The 21,006-nt window shown below is 41.8% G+C and overlaps 1 protein-coding gene across 2 annotated transcripts in view; it reads right to left on the reverse strand.

Annotated features, from left to right (window-relative positions):
- The window catches only part of TMEM150C (transmembrane protein 150C), a 74,049-nt gene extending 66,186 nt beyond the window's left edge, over window positions 1-7,863 (reverse strand). Inside the window, exon 1 of one of the 2 annotated variants that reach the window (XM_036906417.2) lies at window positions 7,489-7,863. The gene's annotated coding sequence lies outside the window, so the exon portion shown is untranslated. Of the gene's footprint in view, window positions 1-7,220; window positions 7,326-7,488 lie in introns of those variants that run through there. The other variant, XM_036906416.2, reaches the window with a different exon arrangement.
- Window positions 7,864-21,006: the final 13,143 nt, after the last annotated feature.

Here is a 21,006-nt window from a genome sequence, read left to right on the forward strand (position 1 = left end):
TGTCAAGAACTAATGTAAAATATTCATAGACTAGAAGTAGAATGGAGTCTACACATCATTTCTCTGTGATGACTATGGTTATGCAAGACTCTAAAATAAATTATGTGACATTCCAAGGCTCTTTCTAGCTCTTAGATGCTCAATAGGGGAGAGTTATCAATCCAGAATAATCCTCTTTATTTTCCCATGTGATAAAATGAGTTAAAAGCTGGGTTTATGAATGAAGAGAAATGAGTTATGAATGAATGAAAAAAAAAGTTACTCTGGGCCAGGGACAATGCTCAGGAATTCACAAATGTCCAATAGCTAATAAAGAATATCATTTCCAAATTGCCTAATTTATGGCTCTGTAAGTGAACATTCACTTGGTTCGTTGGCCTGATCTTAAAAGATCACAATGTGCCACTACTGGATCCCAACAGTATCCTTTTCCCAAATCAGCTAATGGGAAATTCTTGTCTTTATTTTTACACCATGCATGCATATACAATCAAAACTTTGATATACAAATGGCAACCCACTCCTTTTCATATAAATGTCTATGCCACATATAAGCTCAAATTAAAATGGAAAAATATCAATCAAAATGTCATAGAAAAGATAATCAGCTTTCTCAAGAACAATACTAATAGCTGCTAAAATTACAGTGTGTGATAAATATGGCTCTTCTGAACACTGTGCCATAGTTAACAAGAGTGGAAAATTTTTCAGAATGATATACTTTTGAAGTCTAGGCTATGTGGGAACAATACCACAAAGAAGAAACAGTCATTGGTAAGTTATTATTTCCACTACTGCATGTAGGTATTTTTTAGTTACTAATGTTTCTATGTAAATATACCTGAAGTTTTAGTGAAAAGAACTTAGAAATTCCAGGAGATAATATTTCCATTAGAATTCCCAGGACAATTACATTACAGAATTCTAATACTAATTTACAAACACTCAAATTCAGAAAAACATTATATTTCTATCTGCATGCTTTACAATGCTATCAACATTTTTAATTAACATCTTTTAACTCATGAATCAGTAGAATGAAAAATAATCTGAAAAACTACTTTATTAATGAACCCAGTTAAAAAAATATAATACCATTTTAGCTATGCACAGTCAGTTTAAATTTATGCCTTGAAACATCCAATCATTATTTTATTTCCTAGGCAGCTAAATCACCCAAAATGTAAAAAAAAAAACAGGAACAAGTCTACTTTGTTAATAAATGAAATGCTTGATGAAAAGTAAGGCTATGCAATTTTTAGAGACATTTATATTTACATTCAGTTGACAACCAAAATAATTCATTAAAATTACTTTGGAGTTAAGTAATACCATTTAAACTATAGGCTAATTTCCTCTACTGCAAGTTAATTATAATCACTTCTTAAGCTTTGTCTACACTTGTCCATCGTTTTGTCAAAGATACCCCATCTCACCCCTTTGTAGTCCACAGAGAGGGTCTGTACCACCGTCTTCAGTGATGGAGGATTCTGCAGCCTTGAACAAAATCTGAGTATCTTAAGGACTTGTAGTATGTTAGACACAGGCCCTGTACTTTTTAAAGAAAAGTAATAACCATGAAAACAAGCTGTTGCCTCTTCTATTCTACCTGACAGTATATAGACAAGTAATCACTTATATTTAGCTTGACCTTTAAGGAAAACTGAAATCTATTTCCAAAATGAAATTAATTTTACTTTCTGGATTGCACTGGAGAAAAAAAAAGATTTCCAGCTTCAATTTTAAGACATCTCTTCTTATATAAAATTCTTAAAACAACGTTGTTTTCCATTTATCATATTAAAAATTAAATCAAAAGATACAAACTTCCAGTTATGAAATAAATAAATCCTGGGACTGTAATGTACAGCATGGTAACTATAGTTAATGCTATATTGTATATTTGAAAGTTGTTAAGAGAATTGATCTTAAAAATTCTCATTGCAAGAAGAAAATTCTGTGTAGCAATGGATGTTAATTAGAATTCTTGTGGTAATCATTTTGAAATATATACAAATTTGAATCATGAACTTGTACACCTTAAACTAATGTTACATGTCAATTATATATATATATATACACACACATACACACACACACACACACACACACATATATATATGTATATATAAGGAAGCACAGGCAAGAAGTGATTTTGAAAAACAAATAATTTAAAATGTAGTAAAAAGTAGGGGATTTATGGGCCGGACATATCTACTTAGACCATTTGCAATTATTTCCTGCCAAGCAGTATGCTGAAGTTAGGAAGTGGTTAGGATGGAAAGAAGACTGAGCTTGGAGATACAATGTGCAGTTCATCTCTGGGGCACACTTTGGGCACCAGGCTGCCTGTCCAGTGGCATTAACCTTCAGAGGACACAGGCTGGCAGCAGTGAGATCTCTTCCGGCCAAAATGTGCAAGGACTCCCCTCTCACCTATCAGGCCTTGTCTTACACAGAAAACAACTGTCATCAGCTCATTTTTGCACTTGTGCAATGCTGTGCAAAGTTTAAGTCTCACAGGTCTGTAGATGTCCACTTATGTATCACTATGGCATTGCAATATGGGAGAAGAGGTGGTTGAACTCATGGGTTCTGTCAGCAGACTATACGGGGTTCAGAATCTGCCTCTGTGATTCAATGGGATGTAGGTACTATGGGATCGTGGCAACACCTCTGTTGTGAGAAACAAACAAGAAAATACATGTAAAGCATTCAGCAGAGCTTTTGATAAATGTTCAGTAATGTTGCTTGTTATTATTAGCTATTCCATTATATTTTAGATCAGTGTTTCCCAAAGTGAGCCCCAAGCCTAGTTCCACAGGCAGTATTTTGCAGCACGACCCAGTATATACACATGCATATATATGGTAATTATATAAATAATGGCCATGCTTACGTAGTGCTTACTCTATATGGCTGGGTGGTGTAGAGCCAGGATTTGAAGCCAGGGGTCCTGTTTCTGCAGTGCTCTTAATCACCACTCTTCTGTGGCCTTGTATGTGCCACTCATGGGAGAACCAAACAGCTTTTATAAAACACTAGTAACCTTCACTAAGAGAGATGCACAATGATAATTTCGATTGTTATATATTCCATTTCATTAAAAAAAAATACTGATCCTAACTTGCTAAATTGGTTTCATAATCCATGACATGTAGCTTGAAAAATACTGTAAGTGTTGTGTGAGAAATTATTTGGAAAACATTAATAATAAAAAAGTTAAATAAATATATGTATCTCATCTTAGAGGCTTTACCACACTGTCATATACTGTCAATCTCCCTCCCACCCACACCAAAAAAAGGATTATATGGAAGAGTTCCTAAATTTATCTAAGTATCCCCATTCCCGGTGTAGGATGGACACTAATTTGGGAAATGTCACAGTAGGGTGTTAACACTTTCAGGGCAGAGACAATTTGGGGATGAATTTAATTTATATTTTAGTATGCAAAAAACCACATTTGACGAATTTTTAAATAATTGATAAAGGGAGAGCTCCACAAGAGAAGGGGGACCGCCAGGACCCTGAGCTCTAGCCTCAGGAGAGTATCCTAGGTACCAAGGTAGGGTGAGGGATAGCCACTCAGAAAATATGAGAGTCAGTGTCTTATGGAAAAGTCTAATTAGAAATGTGTCCTTCTCAATGGTCAAAATAATGCTTTTAATCAAAAACAGATTAGTTTAAAAATTGAAACAACATGGTAAATGATAAGTAAAATCCCATTTTAATGGTTTTACCAAAAATAATAGTAGGTTATTTTTTAGGTGGATTTCGTCCCTAGGGGCTGGGCTGAGTGGGAGGATCTGGGTTGGAAGCCAGAGGGAAAGAAAGCCGACCAGGAGGGCCCAGAGGCTTCAGCACCGTGCAGTCGGGGTACTCAGTTGTCAGACTTCACAGGGTCTCTGTGACTGCAGGAGAGGGAGAGGGAAAGGCTGTGCTCACCATCAACTTCCTACCTCTCCAAATCTCCCTCCCCTTGAACAATCAAGAAGTGCAGAAACCAACTTTAAGAATAAATGTTTCTATAATTCATTGAGAGCAAATTCAACCAAGCTCAAGAACACAGATACATGGAGCCAAACATCTAAATAACCCTGGGTGACACTTATTTTTGTGGCCAGTAGACATGTTTGCACTAAAACGGGAAACTGTTTACTGTTAGACTAGAATTGAACTTCAGCATAAAACACCCTCTTCAGAGTAAATACACGTGTTGTGTAACAACAGGATTACAGAGTCAAACCTTAATTCCTGGTTTTAAGAATGCCAATTTCCACTTTTTTCTAACTTAAGGGATAATTGCCATTAAATGTTATCTCTGCAGGGAACAGATGGAAGGAATTCATAGCTGCACTGTCTAGTATGGTAGCCACTAGCCCCATGTGGCTATTTATATTAATTAGAATTAAATTAAAATTAAAATTCAGTTCCTCAGTTGCACTAGACACATTTCGAGTTCTCAGCAGCCATGGTTCATGGCTATCACATTGGACAGATTATAGAATATTTCCACCATTGCAGAAAGTTTTACTGGACTGCATTGATCTACAGAAAGGCCATTTACAGATGCTAGAAGAAAATTGTTCACTTCTCACTTGGCAAGAGTTCCATGCCCTGCCTAGCAGAGCTGGCTTGATGTAGAATATTGACAATATGTGGGGTTGGATTTGAAAGCTGTTGTCCCCCAAACTCCATTATCATCTCAAGTACCATTGCCACAAGTTATCTTTCAAAATCCAAACATGCCAAGAAATTATATTTGGTGATAACAATACACTATTCAAGTTATGAGCTAGTTTGAAAGTGCTGAGAGCAACTTATGAAAAAAACATAGCTACGTGGTACCATCAGATTCAGGAAGAAAACTTACAGTTAAAATAAGTGAGAATGCAGTTCTTTTGTTACCCTTAGGATACAGAAACTATTTATTTCCCACCTGGGTCTATTCCTAGCCTTTTCATGAACTTAGACCCAGATTCAGTAACACTTGGTCTTTGCATCGCATTTTGAGAAAATTATTACATATCTCATTTGAGCCTCACAGATCCTAATCACCACTGTAGTGTGGACTTGGAGGGCTGCAGATTCTTCTGGTGAAGGGGAAGACTGAGAGGTGATACATTATGTTGTCAGTGTCTATCTTGCTTAATTGGTTACTGAAGTGATCCCTAGTGGCCAGATTATAGAGAAACCAATGGCTAAGACTGCAGAGGCCAGCGAGTTTTCCCTCTTTCATGACAGCAGAATGCCATGCTCATCCGCCACTGTGCAGTGGTGGTGTGCTTAGGGCCCAGGGAAAACAAAGCGGGCACACAAACAGTGTAAAGCAAAGTGCTGTCCCTCTGGATGATCACGAAGCAGGTAAGGTAAGCACAAAAAATCTGCAAGGTTGTTGTAAGCAGGATTGTGGTAGTACTACTACAAAGCCTAAAACATAAGTCAAAAAATTATTCCACAGAGCAAACTACTGCCCCCACAAAGCAACCTGTGAAAGGCATTTTATGAGAAATACATGAATTAAGCAATTTCTATGAAGACACTTTAATGTCAGTTTAAATAATCCAGATTGCCTTCAGCTAATGGTGGATTATAATAAACATGCATTTTCCAAACACTTTAATATGTTTGTTCAATGTCATAACATCTACTCAGTAAGTAGTCATTGTCAGCAAAGCTTCTTTTTATCCTTTTATTTACCATGTCCAGTTTTTGAGCTTCCAACTTGGGAGCTTGCAAAACATTTATTCAATAATGTATAAATAAAGAACCCACCATTAAAATTCCTATGATTATGTCTTGATTAAACTCACATTTCTAGCTCATTAAGAGATAATAGCTCCAGCCAATCTTGGAAACATGGTGTCTCAACGACACAGAAAAAAATGTCTGGGCTTTAATGCATGCGAGCTGAGACTGAAATTCTTTATCTGCAAATATCACGTATATAAGCCTAACATTTTTTCCTTGAAAACTTGAAGTAGGTCAACTTTTTAACTGCTACAATGGGGTTTATACATCGCCTCTGCTTTGGATGAACTAACTGCAGCCCAGAATGGAGTTACAGCCCTGCATTATTAAAAATCTGCTTTTGATTCAAGCAGGGAAATAAAAAAGCAGAAACTATTATTACCGTTTGGCTTTGTTATTGTAATAGATCCAAGAACTTTTCTTTTTAAATATATCATTAGTGCATTTGGCTCCCTAACAGGACCTCGCATGTAGGAAGTCGGAATAGGTTCACTCCAGGAAAGAGGCTTCCATACCAACTGCGTTATGTTCTCACGTTCGTAGTCACAGTCCTAGCTCGGCCGGGAAAGACCGTCTGGCCAGAATAAACCTGACCAAAAATATCAGTTAAGTGTTTAGGAATTAGGGGTGGACGTAGAAGAGGGATGGGTAGAGAGAAAAGAAATAGGAATTTAACATTGGAGAAAACCCCATTCTCGATTTAAGTTAGACAAAACCGCTGAACAAGGGCTTTCTCCATAACCCAGAGCTAATCACTTTATTGCAACGGATGACCAAACAGCCTTGGTAACCCGCCCGCTGCCCCCACAGAGAAACTGAAAATCCCGTGTCTTTCCAAGTGTGCAGCTGGGAATGGAAAGCGAGAATGCATTTAGAGTGGAGGGCGGGCGCACGGGGCACGGCAAGTTCGTGCCTGCCTCCCGACCCCAGCCTCCCGAGCCAGCCTGACGGGGCTAACGGTAAAGCGAATGACGGATGGCAGAGACCGGGAAGCCAAACTTGAGGTCGCTTCCGACCGGCATCCACCCCTCAATAAAAACCCTGGGTATTCGGATAGGGCGGCGGGTGGGAACACCTGTCAAAGGACGGGACCGGAGCCGCAGCCGGCGGGAGGCGCAGAGGCTGGGCGGACGGCACTGCGGCTGCGGCGGGGACGGAGGCGCGCCGACTGGGCGCTCGGGGCGCGGGGAGAGCCGGCCGGGACCCGGGACACCGCCGGCACCGGAGCCACGCTCGGGGGGCGCGCCCGCGGGGGTCGGGCGGGCGGCTGCGCACCGGGGCGCTCGGAGGAGGGGTCGGAGCGGAGCAGGGCCCCGTGGCCGGGAGGACCCCGCTGCCCGAGCCCCGCTGCAGCGCGCGCCGCCCCTGGTCTCCGCCTCCGGGCTGGGCGCGGACCAGGGCCCGACGCCCCCTGGCTGCCCGGCGGGCGCGGGAGGAGGAGGGGGCGCCGCGGGCGCCGCGCCTACCTTCTCGGGTGCGGCGGGGCCGCGGGCGCCTCGCGGGGCCGGGACCTGCGGCGGCGGCGGCGGCGGCGGCAGCGGCGGCGGCAGTCGCGGCGAGGAGGGCGCTTCCTTCAGGAAGGGGTGGGATCTGCTAGCCCGCGCGCCCGGCCCCCTCCCCCCGCGCCGCGCCCGCCCCCGACTTATTCTGGGGTTGCCGCGGCGAGGCCTCCCAGCGAGAGCTGAGCCCCCCGGGCCTCCAGCTCTCCCGCCCATCGGGGCCCCTGATAGTTACCGCGGCTGGCGCCGAGTGTGTATGGTCGAACCGCTTCTTTCCAAAGCCTTTGTGGACGCGTTTGCCTGGCGCTCCTCACCCAACAAAAGGAAGGACTGAATCTGGGATCTTCCACCCGGTGGTTATTTATTCCTGACCTGTTGTCACCTTCTGGCTGGCTCCCTTCTGTCCGCACACCTAGGGTTTTCGCACATAGCCGCTAAAATTCATTTTCATGCCCACTGGCTGAATGTAGTTCTCCACCACTCAGCGCTCTCCCGCGGTTTTCTTTCATCGTAAAGACCAAACACAGGGCCAACTTCTGACCCTGGCAATGGACAGCGGACCCCAAGGCCGCGAGCGTCAGTTTGCTCTCTTCTTCCCAGTGTCCCCTCAGTATGTTATAAAACTGTATTCACTGGCGTTTTAATAGCTTCCCCCATCCCAGACCTCGACCTACCAGTAGCACCATGACAATGACCTCTAGCAGTAGAGTGGATCAATGACATTCTTGTCACACGTTCACCATTAACTTCAATTACAATCGCAGCCTTTTGGGGGCTTCCGCAGTAGGACCTCCTTAGGCTGACTTCCATTCTTTTGGGGGGTGGGGGCTCTGTACCACAACTGTCTCTTTTAATCTGTTGTCTCTCAAAGCACACGGTTCAAATTCTCCAATTCAACCTTCCAGAACTCTCCTTTCCCCCACAAATCTGGTGATTATTCCCTACTTACGTGTATACTGGTTTGTTCCTGTTTTCTTCTGGCTACTGGACTGTGAACTTCTTGAGGCTAGGGGCTTGGTCGCTTCTGTTTTCCTCACCACAACGAATGGGACTGTTATCCACCTGGTTGAAACAGCAAAAACAAAAACTTAATTCTAATCTAGAACCCCGTGAAAGTATGTGCTAAATTCTGGGGGGTAGGGGAGTTCGAGTCTACATGTTTTTTCTGAGGACAGTAACTGTAGTTCTCATCAGACTCCCAGAGTGATCTGGGACTCCCTCAAAGTTAAGGATAGCTTGAGGTCAGTCCATGAAGGAACCCCAGGTCTGAGGTGTTGACCACCCTGCACCCCATCCCCTCAATGCCGTTCACTTCTGTGATGGCTGAAGGGGCCCTCTAGCTAGATCTTCTTCCAATTCACTCTTTAAAAATTTCTCGATCCATCCAAATAATCAGCGGTCCCATTCAACTCTGTCTGCACATCAGAATCACCAGAGGGGGCTTTAATATATAAATATATATATATGTCTGGGTCCACCTCAGAACTCCTGAGTCAGACCCCTACTCAGCATTGGGGGTAAGGTGAGAGGAGAGGTGCACCCTGACATGGGAATTTTTACAGAGTCACAGGTGATTCTGATATGCCCATGAGTAAGTCACTGCCTTTCTTGGAAAAAGGGCCCCTGATTTGTAAAATGTCCTTACTTTTCCTTTTCTCTATGGAAGGATTGAGAACCCTGGCACTGTTGAATTTATTAGAACATTTTCATTTTCATTTATAGCCAGGCTGACTTTTGCTTCAGAAACCAACTTGAATGTGTGAGGATAGCAGGCTCTGCGCCATTTGTCAGCAGCACTATCACTGCCACCTTCATCTCTAAAAGTCCATCCAAATAAAAGGAAAGAGTGAAATAAATTACATTCCTGACAGTGGTAATGGCAGCTGGAGTATTATGATAAAACGCTGGCCATGAAGAAGAGTTGGTTGCTATACGCACATTCCAGTCATGTCCTGAGAGTTCTAGGGAAGCTTCAAGAGAACGGAAGACAAAAAACCGTAAGTTTATCTATGCTTTAATCTCACTTTCTTGGGTCTTGGTATCCCACCTGTTAAATTTGTCCACTATATACTCAAGATGATCTTAGATATTTTAAATCATGTATTAGTGAAAGATTGAAATGCCATCCTAGAACTGGTTGTCTTAAAAAAAAAATGTATCTAAAGGTTCATCCTGTATTCTTAGATGATCTACTGTCAGGGTTCCAAAATACTTCAGGTTTTGAGGAAAGGGCCAAGTACAGAACAAACAGGTTTTAAGACCTGGTGATAGATGCCAGCCACAGACTTTGTGGGGAAGCATGGAGGCCAGTATATAGGGACTGATCATTCCACAGGACCACCGTGAGGCACCATGAGTTTGACACCATGTAGCTCCACCCCCTCTGCAGATCTCACCCACGAACAGCACTGGTGTAAGGATGATGGTTTTTCTGATGTAAGTGAACTATCTTATATTCAGTTATCTAACTGAAACCAATACAGAACATTGAGAATTACAAAGAAATTCTATATGTGTACTTACTTCCTTTCTCTTGGGCTGCCAATTTGTTGTTTACGATTTAAAACTTCCCTTATACAGTTGGAAAAACAGACTTGAGAAGCACAACTCATAAATAACACTCTTAGGATTCTGAGAGTCCCTACTGCTGGTCAAACTGCATGAATCTCCATATAATAAACTCTGTATAACCAAGTAATTACCAACACTTCTCCAACCACTGATAATTTAAGTAATCTCTGGTAAACAATAACACCATACAAAGTCTGTTGAAATGGCATTTGATTTTTACCAACATCTACCTGTTAAAGAAAACCTTATAGGGGTAATTAGAAAGAGAATGAGAATACATTTGATAACAGGATGTTAAACAAGAGCTATTATTTTATTTTCATTTTGACAGAGGCCTCAGATAATAGCTATGAACCACTCTCACCTTCCAGGGAAGCTTCAAGACCACCATGTAAGACTTGCAAAGGAGTATTCCCTTACCCTTTCAGGTGTGAAAGTGTTGACAGGTTTCTGCAAAGCTACGGTGTTCTAGGAGATCCCTCCTTTGCACCCCCCAGGGAGGGTGAAGGGAGGGGGCTTTTCTCTTACCTTAAGTCTGATGAGAGACTTCAGGCTGACTCTCAGAAAGCTTGGGATATGTCGCCTGCAGTTCAGGGAACACCCCAGACTGCTTGGCTCATGCTTGAGAAATCTAAAGGGCTAGAACTGGCAAAAGTGGCCTGAACACAGGGTAGGGACCATGATGGGGGAAGTAATTTAGGCCCACGGAAGACACAGCTAAGAGAGTGAGACAGATGGTGTGGGCTTGACTTTGATCCTACCCAAGAGGACTGCTTAGAACGGCAGACACCCAGACAGAAGAAGCCAGAGGTTTGTCTCTGGATGTCCGGGGATCTGGGGCAGAATCTAAGGCAGCCAGTCAGAGACAAAATGAACGTGCCTGTGCCAGGGAAATATGTACAGGGGGAGATGATTCCCTTGCAGGGTGGTGGTGGTGAGGGTGGTTCTGACTGACCTGCACCAGTGCCCATGAGAGAAGTGCCAGCTGGAGAGAGCTGTCACGGCCAGAGGAAGCGCTGCCGGCTGGAGCCCCCAAGGCCTTTCCTGAGCTCCCCACCCCATGCTAACCCTGGGGGAGCTGGGCAGCCAGGAGGGGGAAACACACAGGAAGTCTTCCATTCCCCCCCTTTGCCACTGAAGAGTTTTTTATTATTACACTGTTTAAAAAATATTAATTACTGAAAGAAGACTGTGTTTTTGAGTAAAAAATAACCAGAGACCTTTTTTATTATTTGGGAGTGACCCACAAAGTCATAGGGCCTATGCATTAATTCATTTAAGGGGCAGGAAAACAGCTCGCCCCACAGAGCAGGTGTGAACTGGCATAATGGAGAGAACAAGCCTGTTTTCTGACTATACCATGAGTCCCGCTGGGTCAATATATCAGCAATATCTTCAGATATAATGTATTCCATATTATACCTTAAAACCTCTGAGAATGTCTCATTCTGACATCTTACCTGAATTACAAATAAGTGATATGCGTCAAGAAATTCCCTCATATGTATATAAATTATAATTTAAGCTTTCCATCAAGTCAGTTAGAAGTAAGGATACTGGATTAAATGATCCACATGGATCTAAATGTTGGTCTAAGCTTCATTAAATACTTGGTTGCCAAGGTTTCCTCCTTTCTAAAGGGCTGGGATTAGATAAAAGGTCTCTTTCAGTAAGAAAATTCTGTATTTTGAAAACTACAGCCACATACATACAGTTTGTCCTAGATCAAGGACCTACATTACTTCTTTAGAGTTTGCTCCACTGGGCCAGAGACCCTCAGACTAGCAGATCTGGTGGTAGAAAACCACAGTTTTCGGAGTGACAAGGGAAAAATAATTCCAAAATGTGGACTAACAAGTACAGGGTGCCTTTCTTTAGAGGCTGAGGTTGCTATGAACACCTTGGTGACGGTTTCCATGTTCTGTTCTTGGTGATTGTGATCTGGGACTCCCTAGGCGCTTGCCTGTATTCTCCTGAGTGCTGGTATTGTCATCTGGCTCTCCTGCTCCAGCAGGAGGGCAGAACAACTGCAAAGGTCTGTGGCTGGTGCTCAGAGCGAGAACCTCATATAAACACCAGATTCTGCGTTCTGAAATTCACAGTAACCCCATTCTCCTTATTTGAACTAAGAAACTATTGTTTGCTGCAAATGAATAAGCCAAAAAGTATGAACAGTTTGGGTGTAATCAGTTCCCTCTTTTTAGACCTTTGTCAACGTGCATTACATTTGTGGAAGGCACCCATTATTTACTTGATTTTTAAAAATCTCCTAAATCAGAGAGCTAAACATTAATCATTTTATAGTGTGATAACTGTTTTTGTCATAAGTGACTATTTTTGAGGAATTTAGATAATTTTCCCTCAGTCTCTTAAAGTTCTAAGAGATGTTGCTTCAGCTCTACAGTTTTGTAGCCCCACCCTGCTGCGTGGTGGCCCTACTCTGAGGCCTCGCTATGGGCAGCAACGAAAGAGTTAACACAGGACCGAGGAGGGGTCTGGGGATCTTGCTTCAGTGCATGGTGCAAGTGTGTGCTGGTTGTTAAATATTTTATACATCACCCCTGGATGGAGGCTCAAACTTCTTTCTGTTGAAAAGTATCTTTTCATTTTCTTTAATTCTCTCTGTCCCCCTCTTAGAACATGAAAGTCCTTACTTAATTTCCAAGCCTAACTCCAACAGTTCTTATTCTGTCCTCTTCCTAGACTCGCTCTTAAGGGTGTCTAATTCCTCCCTCTAAAGTGTCTCTTCCCCTTGGCCTATAAACATGGGCATATTTCCTCCATCCTCAAAACATCCTCTGTAGATGCTGCTTTCTCAGTCAAGCTCCTATTTCATTACTTCCCTTCCCTTTAATTTGAAATGAGCTAAGTCATTTTTTAACAGCTGATGAAATATTATTAAATGTTTAGTTTGTTTCTATTTTTTGCCACTATTAACAATGTAATGCCCATATATACTTATGTACTTATGCTTTTACCTCTGGAATAAATTCCTAAATTCTAGGTTTCTGATTCAAAATGTATATATATTTTACATTCACAGATACTTCCATTTCTCTTTCCTGAAAAAGGTTGTCACAATTTTGATATTTCAAAGTGGCCTATTTAATGTTTTCTTTCCATTGCCCTGACTACTGTTTCTCTGTTGGATAATTTTCAGGAGGTGTTCATATAATAGGGATAATAATCCCTTTTTGTTATATATCTAACAATTTTTTTTTCAGTTTATCACTTTTCTTTAGACTTTGGTTTTGTGTTTTGGACAAACTATTTGAAGCTTTTAAGGTTAAATATTCCCTCCTTTCCTACCCTCCATCTTTCCCTCCCTCCCTCCCTCCCTTCCTTCCTTACCCCCTCCCTCCTTTCCTTCTTTCCTTTCTCTCTGCTTTTTTTTTTCTTTTTATATAGTTTCTGGGTTTCCAGTCTAACTTGAGAAGGTCTCTTTTATCCCAGGGTTATACACATATTCTTCCAGTTTTCTTCAAATGTTTTTATTGTTTTGTTTGTTTCTTACTTTTATTTCTCTGATACATTAAAAAATTTATTTATGTTGTAAGGTAGAGGATCTAACTTGGTTTCTTTTCAGTTTGACAGGTAATTATGCCAGTAATTTAAATTAAATAAACCACCATCAAATGGCCACCTTTGTCACGGACTAATTTTAACATCAACTTGGATTTATTTCTGGGTACTTTGTGCCAATACCATTCTATTTTGACAATTGTAATAAAGTAAAGCAAATTCTCCCATGCCTTCCTGTTTCATCAATTTCTTCCTTATCCTTAGACGTTTATTCTGTTACATTGTAGGGAATGTTGCTGGTCGCCTCCTCAGCTTCCCACGCTTCCCCTGCTCGGTAGTAGCCGTCCAGTCTGGGCGGACTGATCCACTCTTGGCTCCGGGGTAGCCTCGCATGTCTTATGCCAGTCAGTTTAATCCTGTTTCTGTGGCACTTGCTCATGAATTTTTTCATGAGGGAATGAGACTTGAATTGGTCTAATCCGAATGAAACTTTGGACTCTTTATTAAAGGTTGGAGAAATAACAAACAGCCCTGGTGGTATTGATCTTACAACTATGAGAGGAGCCCGTCTGAGGATGATGTCAACACGTGGAGGACAAATCCAAGACAATTACAGAGAAGTAAGGCTGGGGTCTTGATTAAATTGTGCTTGAAGTCCACCCTACTTCTGGACTGCTCAGTTTTATAAACCACTAAATTCCCTTTTTTTAAGTTCATTGGAAACAGATTTCCTGTTACTTGGAATGGAAAACCCTCTAACTGATACACACATGGGCTTTATGAGAATTTTCTTTTAAAAACTCATGTGAAAATGACCTTTTGTTGACCCCATACTCTTCACTCTTCCCACTGGATACAAAGTTGGATTCCAGCTGTTTAGCATGGCTTTTAAGGCTCACTACAACCTGATTCCATCCTACTTCCCAGCCTTATTTCCCATTATTACTGTCTCTTCCTACCACCCACCACCTAAACCCACCTTAAATTAATTTCCCCAACCCCATTCCTTTGTTGGACTCTCGTGTGTTCAGCCATATATTAAAGGTATCAACATGTTTTGACATGCAATTCCCCAAACATGTATTGAACACCTACTCCTATGGGAATGGCCTGGGCAAGGTGCTGGGGACGTAAGTGTGAATGAGAGAAGAAGGCTGCCGGAAAGGAATATCGTGTAGATTCAAGCAGATCATTTCAATGTGATGAGATAAATGCTATATAGTGATGATGAATAAGTATTTGTTAAACAAAATAGGCTTTAAGGCCATGCTTATACACACATGGGCTCTAGAGCCTTAAAGTTACATATATGCAAAGATAAATTGTGAGAAAAAATGAAATGAACATATGAAATGAATAGGATCTTTTAATAAGTATAGTCATTTACCTCTCTTATCTTGTGATGTCTTTGATATCAGTGTCCTACTGGCCTCAAAAAAGGATAGTTGAGCTAAGTTACTTTTTAACAGCTTCATAATATTCCATAATTTGCCTGGCCAGCCTCTCTGAATCTACACACACACACACACTCTGGGGCTGTGGCAGGCCCCAGGCTGCTGAAGATTAATGTGGGATGAATAGAAGCAAGTGGTCCTAGGGGGAAAGAGAGCCTTGGAAACCTACACTCAGAGTGGAGTATGGGCCCCCTAAAGGGAGGCCTCTTCTTTGTTTACTTACTAACATCAGTCACCTTAGATACCCCAATATCTTAGCATCATTCCTGACATATACAGCAGGCACTCAATTATTGCTTATCAAGCTGCAGAACACTCCGATCTGCCCCCTCAAAAAGCTGGAGCTGCCTCCTCACTAATAAAACCCTGTCTCATCTCTCAACTGTCTGTTACCTTCCCCCACATCTTTTCCTGCCCTTTTCCCCTCACAGGCTGCCTCCATCTTTGAAGCCCAGTGACCTGTGAAAGAAGGCCAGTGGGGACGGGCAGCCCAGGGACTGAACCAACCCAGATTTCAAACTCCCCTGCCTAGGACAAAGTTAGTAACAAACGCTGGGCAGTTCATTTCTGAAGAACAGGTCCCTGAGAACCAGGCCCTGCAGTCTCAGACCATAGCCATCACTGTGTAAGTCTAATTTTTACATGCAGCTCAGCACTGCATATACACACTTAATTTTCTCCCTCCCCTTTTGCTCCTGCAAGTGCACTCATTGAAAGGTAGGCATCCAACACTCTTGTCTGGCCACCTAGGCCACTGGCCTTGGTAGATCCTATCTCCACAGTGCCAGCCCGTAGTCTGACCCAATAAGAGGCAGACGGGCCATCCATTCCCCAGGGCTGCTGGCTGGACCTCTCCTTGACTGCCCTGTAGCAGTTTTTGTCCTTATAGATACAGTATTGGAAAGGACCAGAACTATCCTTGTTTTAAAGCCTTCTACAGTACTCGCACTGGCTCATTCTGCTCTCCCCCCAATTGGGAGTTAGTGAGATCAAGTTTAAGTTCAGGACTCACAAACACAACTTTTCAAAAGGCAATTTTGCATTTTAAATAGGCACAACAGGCCCGCACATACTGGGTAAGAAGGAGGTCCCTGTGGGAGTCAAGTCAGTTCAATTAAACTCCACTCCACAGCCTCCTGTCAGGAAAGCTACCAGTCAGGGGAACAGTAAGAGATGATTCTCATGCCATCAATTGGTTGTGTCACCATGGGCAGCCAGTTCTCTGGAGCTCAGCTGTAAAATGAAAACCTTGGGCCTTAAATGATCTTCTAGTCCTTATAGACTCTGGTTTTAGATGTGGGGGTGGACACCCATGCAGCATGGAGCTGAGGCAAGTCACTGCAGGATCCCCTGTCCTTACGTGCAAAATAAGTTTACACAGATGAAACCTGATTAGAAATAACATCAACAGTAGCCTTGCTTGATTAATTAAAGCTCCCAACATTACAAGGGAAGAGAGCATTATGAGTGCCAGACAAGCATCAGCCATCCCTGTTGGCAGAAGATTGGAACTGGCTTGGATATTTTTTGTCTGGACTTGGGGGGGTCCACTCTGTGGCTTTCTTCCTGACCATTGCTATCCTGTGGAACTACACCCAAATCATGCCTGTGAGAATTTAGGGTGACTCCCATCCACTCCACTCCCCATTTCCAAAGTTTGCAGACTGGAGCAAGGGAACTAATTTCTTGTTCTATGAAAGCAGCTCTAGCCCTATTCCTATTGTACATATATGCATGTATCTGCTTAATATTTGAAAATATTCACTGATGCAATCTCCCCCATCTTGTGGAATTCTTCTCCATTTCCCTTGAGGGCCTGTCCCTGCCCTAGACAGATAGACAAGAGTCAACTCCTTCAGAGACAGAGAGTCAACACTGCAAACGTTCAATTATTAGATCTCCCTGTAAAACAGAGCTTCAGGTGACTCTTTGTGGAGCAAGTTTCCCTTCACGACTATGGCCTGGAAAAAGTGGAGGTGGCAGGAACAATGAAGACAGATTTTCAGTCTGACAAATGTCAAGCTAATTGCAGAGGGAGCCTCCTTTCTTACTAGCACCAGTGGGCCTCCAAGTCAGTTGTCTTCACTGAAGTTCACCAACTGACAGTGATTGGCACATGCCTGTCCATCCTTCAACTACTCATGCTTGCCTCTCTTCATGTGGACCACTCCCTGTACAACCCTTGTTGACCAACCAGAAGCACTACCTAGAGGTGGAGGTGGGTGTGTAGCTACCTCAAGGGGTGATGGTGGAATGAAAGGGTGGCCTGTGCCCTTGACCAAGGTGAGAGGACAAGGAACAGTTTGAAATCCTCCATGGAGCCAGCATAACAGTGGAGCACGTGATTCTTATTAAGCACACACACACACACACACACACAGATGTTTTCCTGGCTCCTCTCCATTTCCTTCATACCACCCTTGTTCAACCTATCATAGTTTATAGTGGGTCCCCTTGCATCTGCTCTTGTCTCCCTTCAATCCATACAGCAGCCACAGTGATTAAAAAGAAACACATTTACAGGCCATTTCTCTCTTCAGTGGCTCCTCATTGCACTAAAAATAATATGCATCTTTCCACTACCTACAAGGTGCTGTGTGGTCTGGAAACTGACATCTCTTCAGCCTCACCTAAGCCCTTTATTGCCATCTTTTTATGATGGCTTTGTGGGTCAGTCTAGAACAGGCAAACTCTTTCTCCCCCAGTGCCCTTGCACTAACTGTTCACACTACCTGGAAAGTTCTCTGGTTATTCATGGTTACTCTTTGTCACTGGTCAGATCTCAGCTTAATTGTTCCCTGCCTGCCCTATCTAAAACGGTTGCACCTTCTCTGTTTTATCTCATTATTCTGTTTATTTCCTTCACAGGACTTATCATAACCTGTAATTATCTTGTTGGTATTTTTGTTGACTTATTTATTACTGGTTCCCTCCATCAGGATCTGAGCTCAGCAAGTTCAGGAGGCAGTTTATCTTGTTATAGTTTTAGCCAAGTGTCTAGCTCACTGCCTGGCGTATGTTAAATATTCAAAAACTACTTGCTGAATAAAAAATGTGCCAAGATAACACATTTTCATGTAACTACACACATATATAATAACATCATGCATTAGTGCTTACTATATGCCAGGCATTCTTCTAAGCACTTTAAATGGGTTAACTCACTTATCTCTTACATAACTCTATGAAGTAGGTGATATTATCCCCAGTTTACAGTGAGGCAAACAGAGGCACAGGGTGGTTAATTAACTCACCTGAGGTCACATAGCTCGCTGGGCAGCTGGGATTGAATCCTAGCAATCTCCCTCTAGAGTCTGTGCTCTTAACCATTATGCTGTACAAACTCTGAACAAATAATGTATTTATCACACTTTTGAGTCTCCTCATAAGGGAGACTTAGGTGCCCATGTAATATCTATCTCAGTGTTCCTGCCTCCTTTATCTTGCCAATAGAACCTCACTTTGGTTCAGGGAGGCAACATGGTCAGCACCAGCACTAAGCCAATGTTGATAATTACACTCCCATTTGCTATTTACTAACATCTCAGCCTTTTTTGCATATAGGGGTGGTGTGTAACCTGGTTCTGCCCAATGAGAGACCAGAAGAAGTTGACTGGGGGTACTTCCTCTGGAGACTGGCAGGAGCTGAGAGCTCTCTGACACAATTTTTCTTCTTGCTGTCTGTGCCACCTGATCCTAGAGCTGCAACAGCCATCTTGGGACCATGAAAGGATGAGCATGAGGTTAAATGGCCAACGTGCTCAGGAGGGCAAACGAAAAACAAAGTAGGGATGTGAGTCAGATGATATCATGGAACTCCTGAACCAAGATCGGAATCACCTGCTTTCAGCCATCATGTTATAAGAGTTAATTAAGTATCTGACAAAGCTACAATAATGAAGACTGTTTGGTACTGGCACAAGAACAGACCCATTCAAACCCAAGCATATATGGTCAACTAATAGATGATAAAGGAGCCATGAGCATACAATGGGGAAAAGACAGCCTCTTCAACAACTGGTGTGGGGACAATTGGACAGCTACATGTAAGAGAATGAAACTAGATTATTGTTTAACTCCACACACAAAAGTAAACTTGAAATGGGTCAAAGACCTAAATATAAGATACAAAACCATAAAACTCTTAGAGGAAAAATAGGCAAAAATCTCTTGAACATAGCATGAGCAATTTTTTCCTGGTCACATCTCCCCAGGCAAGGGAAACAAAATAAAAAATGAACAAGTGAAACTACATCAAACTAAAAAGCTTCTGTACAACAAAGAATACCATCAACAGAACAAAAAGGCAGCCTACAATGTGGGAGAAGATATTCATGAAAGACTCATCTGATAAGGGACTAATAACCAAAATATATAAGAACTCATACACCTCAACACCCAGAAAACAAATAACCTGATTAAAAAATGGGCAGAGGACCTGAACAGACTTTTCTCCAAAGAAGAAATACAAGTGACCAACAGGCACATAAAAGATGCTATGTATCACTAATCATCAGGGAAATGCAAATCAAAACCACAAATGAGGTATCACCTCACACCAGTTAGAATGGCCACTATCCGAAAGACAAAAATTAATAAATGCTGGTGAGAATGCGGAGAAATGGGAACCCTCCTATGCTGTTGGTGGGAATGTCAATTGCTGCAACAACTGTGGAAAGCAGTATGGAGGTTCCTCAAAAAACTAAAAATAGAAATACCATTTGATCCAGCAATTTTACTTCAAGGAATTTACCCGAAGAAAACAAAATCCCTATATGCACCTCTATGTTTATTGCCACACTATTGCAATAGCCAAGATATGGGAGTAACCTAAGTGTCCATCAATAGATGACTGGATAAATAAGAGGTGGTACATACACATAGTGGAATATTATTCAGCCATAAAAAGAAAAGAAGTCCTGCCATTTGCAACAACATGGATGGATCTAGAGGGTATTATGCTCAGTGAAATAAGTCAGGCAGAGAAAGACAAATAGCATATGATTTCACTTATTTGTGGAATATAAAAATAAAACAAAACAGAAGGAACAGAACAGCGTTAGACTCATAGACACTGAGAAGTAACTAGTAGTTACCAAGGGGGAGGGATTGGGGCAGGTGGTGGGGAAGAATGAGGGGGTAAAGGGGCACAGTAATTCACAATTACAATATAAGTTGGTCATGGGGACGGTAGTACAACATGGAGAATATAGTCAATGATTCTGTAACATATTTCTACATTGATAGATAGTAACTGCACTAGAGGGAATAAGGATAAGTGTTGAACCACTGTGTTGTACATTTGAAACCAACGTAAGATTGTATATCAATGATACTTCAATAAAAAAATGTAATCTAAAAAACATAATAAATAAATAAGAATAGCTTAAAAAGAGTTAATTAAGTATCTGTATGCAACTATTTTTAAAACAGCTTTATTGAAGTATAATTTAATTTATGCACCATAAAATTCACCTGTATTAAGTGAACAATTTTAATAAATTTACAGACTTTTACAATCCCTGCTACAATCCAGTTTTAGAACATTTTCTTCACACCAAAAGGATTTCTTGTGCCAGTTTGTAGCCAAACCCCATTCTTAGCCACAGCTCTAGGCCATCACTAATTTGCTTTCTGTGTCTACAGATTTGCCTTTTGTGGACATTTCATAAAACACTTTTTTTTGTAGCTGAAAGTATTCATAGCTGCCAGTCATGGCATATGGAGATGCAACTAGTCAGGAATCCCACACTAAGGTGACAGCAAAATGAAGAAAAAAGGATGGTCATCAATATGGTGTAGTGGAAAGAGCCCTCAAGACCAGGTGACCCCATTCTGGGCCCAGCTCTTCTCCTAACCAGCTGTGTGCCTCTAGTAATTTTTTAAACTTCTCTGAGCTGATTTTTCTTATCCATGAAATGCGAGGATTCAAGTGAATAGCTTTTAGGCTCCAATTCAGATTTAAGATTCTAAGCTATTAAGAAATACAGGCCGTATTTGAGTTATTTCACATAAAACTCTGTATTGTTCAAATAAAACTCATTAAGACAAATCCACTCTTCTATACAACTAAGCAGTTAATCATGTTAAGGCAGATAATTTTACTAAATGGGAGAACTAAACATTATGAAATGTCTATCAAAGAAGGAGATCTGTATTGGGCAGGCAGTTTGTGTGCAGAAGAAAATGAATGAATTGTTACAAAA

This window comes from Manis pentadactyla, chromosome 5 (genome assembly GCF_030020395.1).
Source record: "Manis pentadactyla isolate mManPen7 chromosome 5, mManPen7.hap1, whole genome shotgun sequence".
Lineage (NCBI taxonomy): Eukaryota > Metazoa > Chordata > Mammalia > Pholidota > Manidae > Manis > Manis pentadactyla.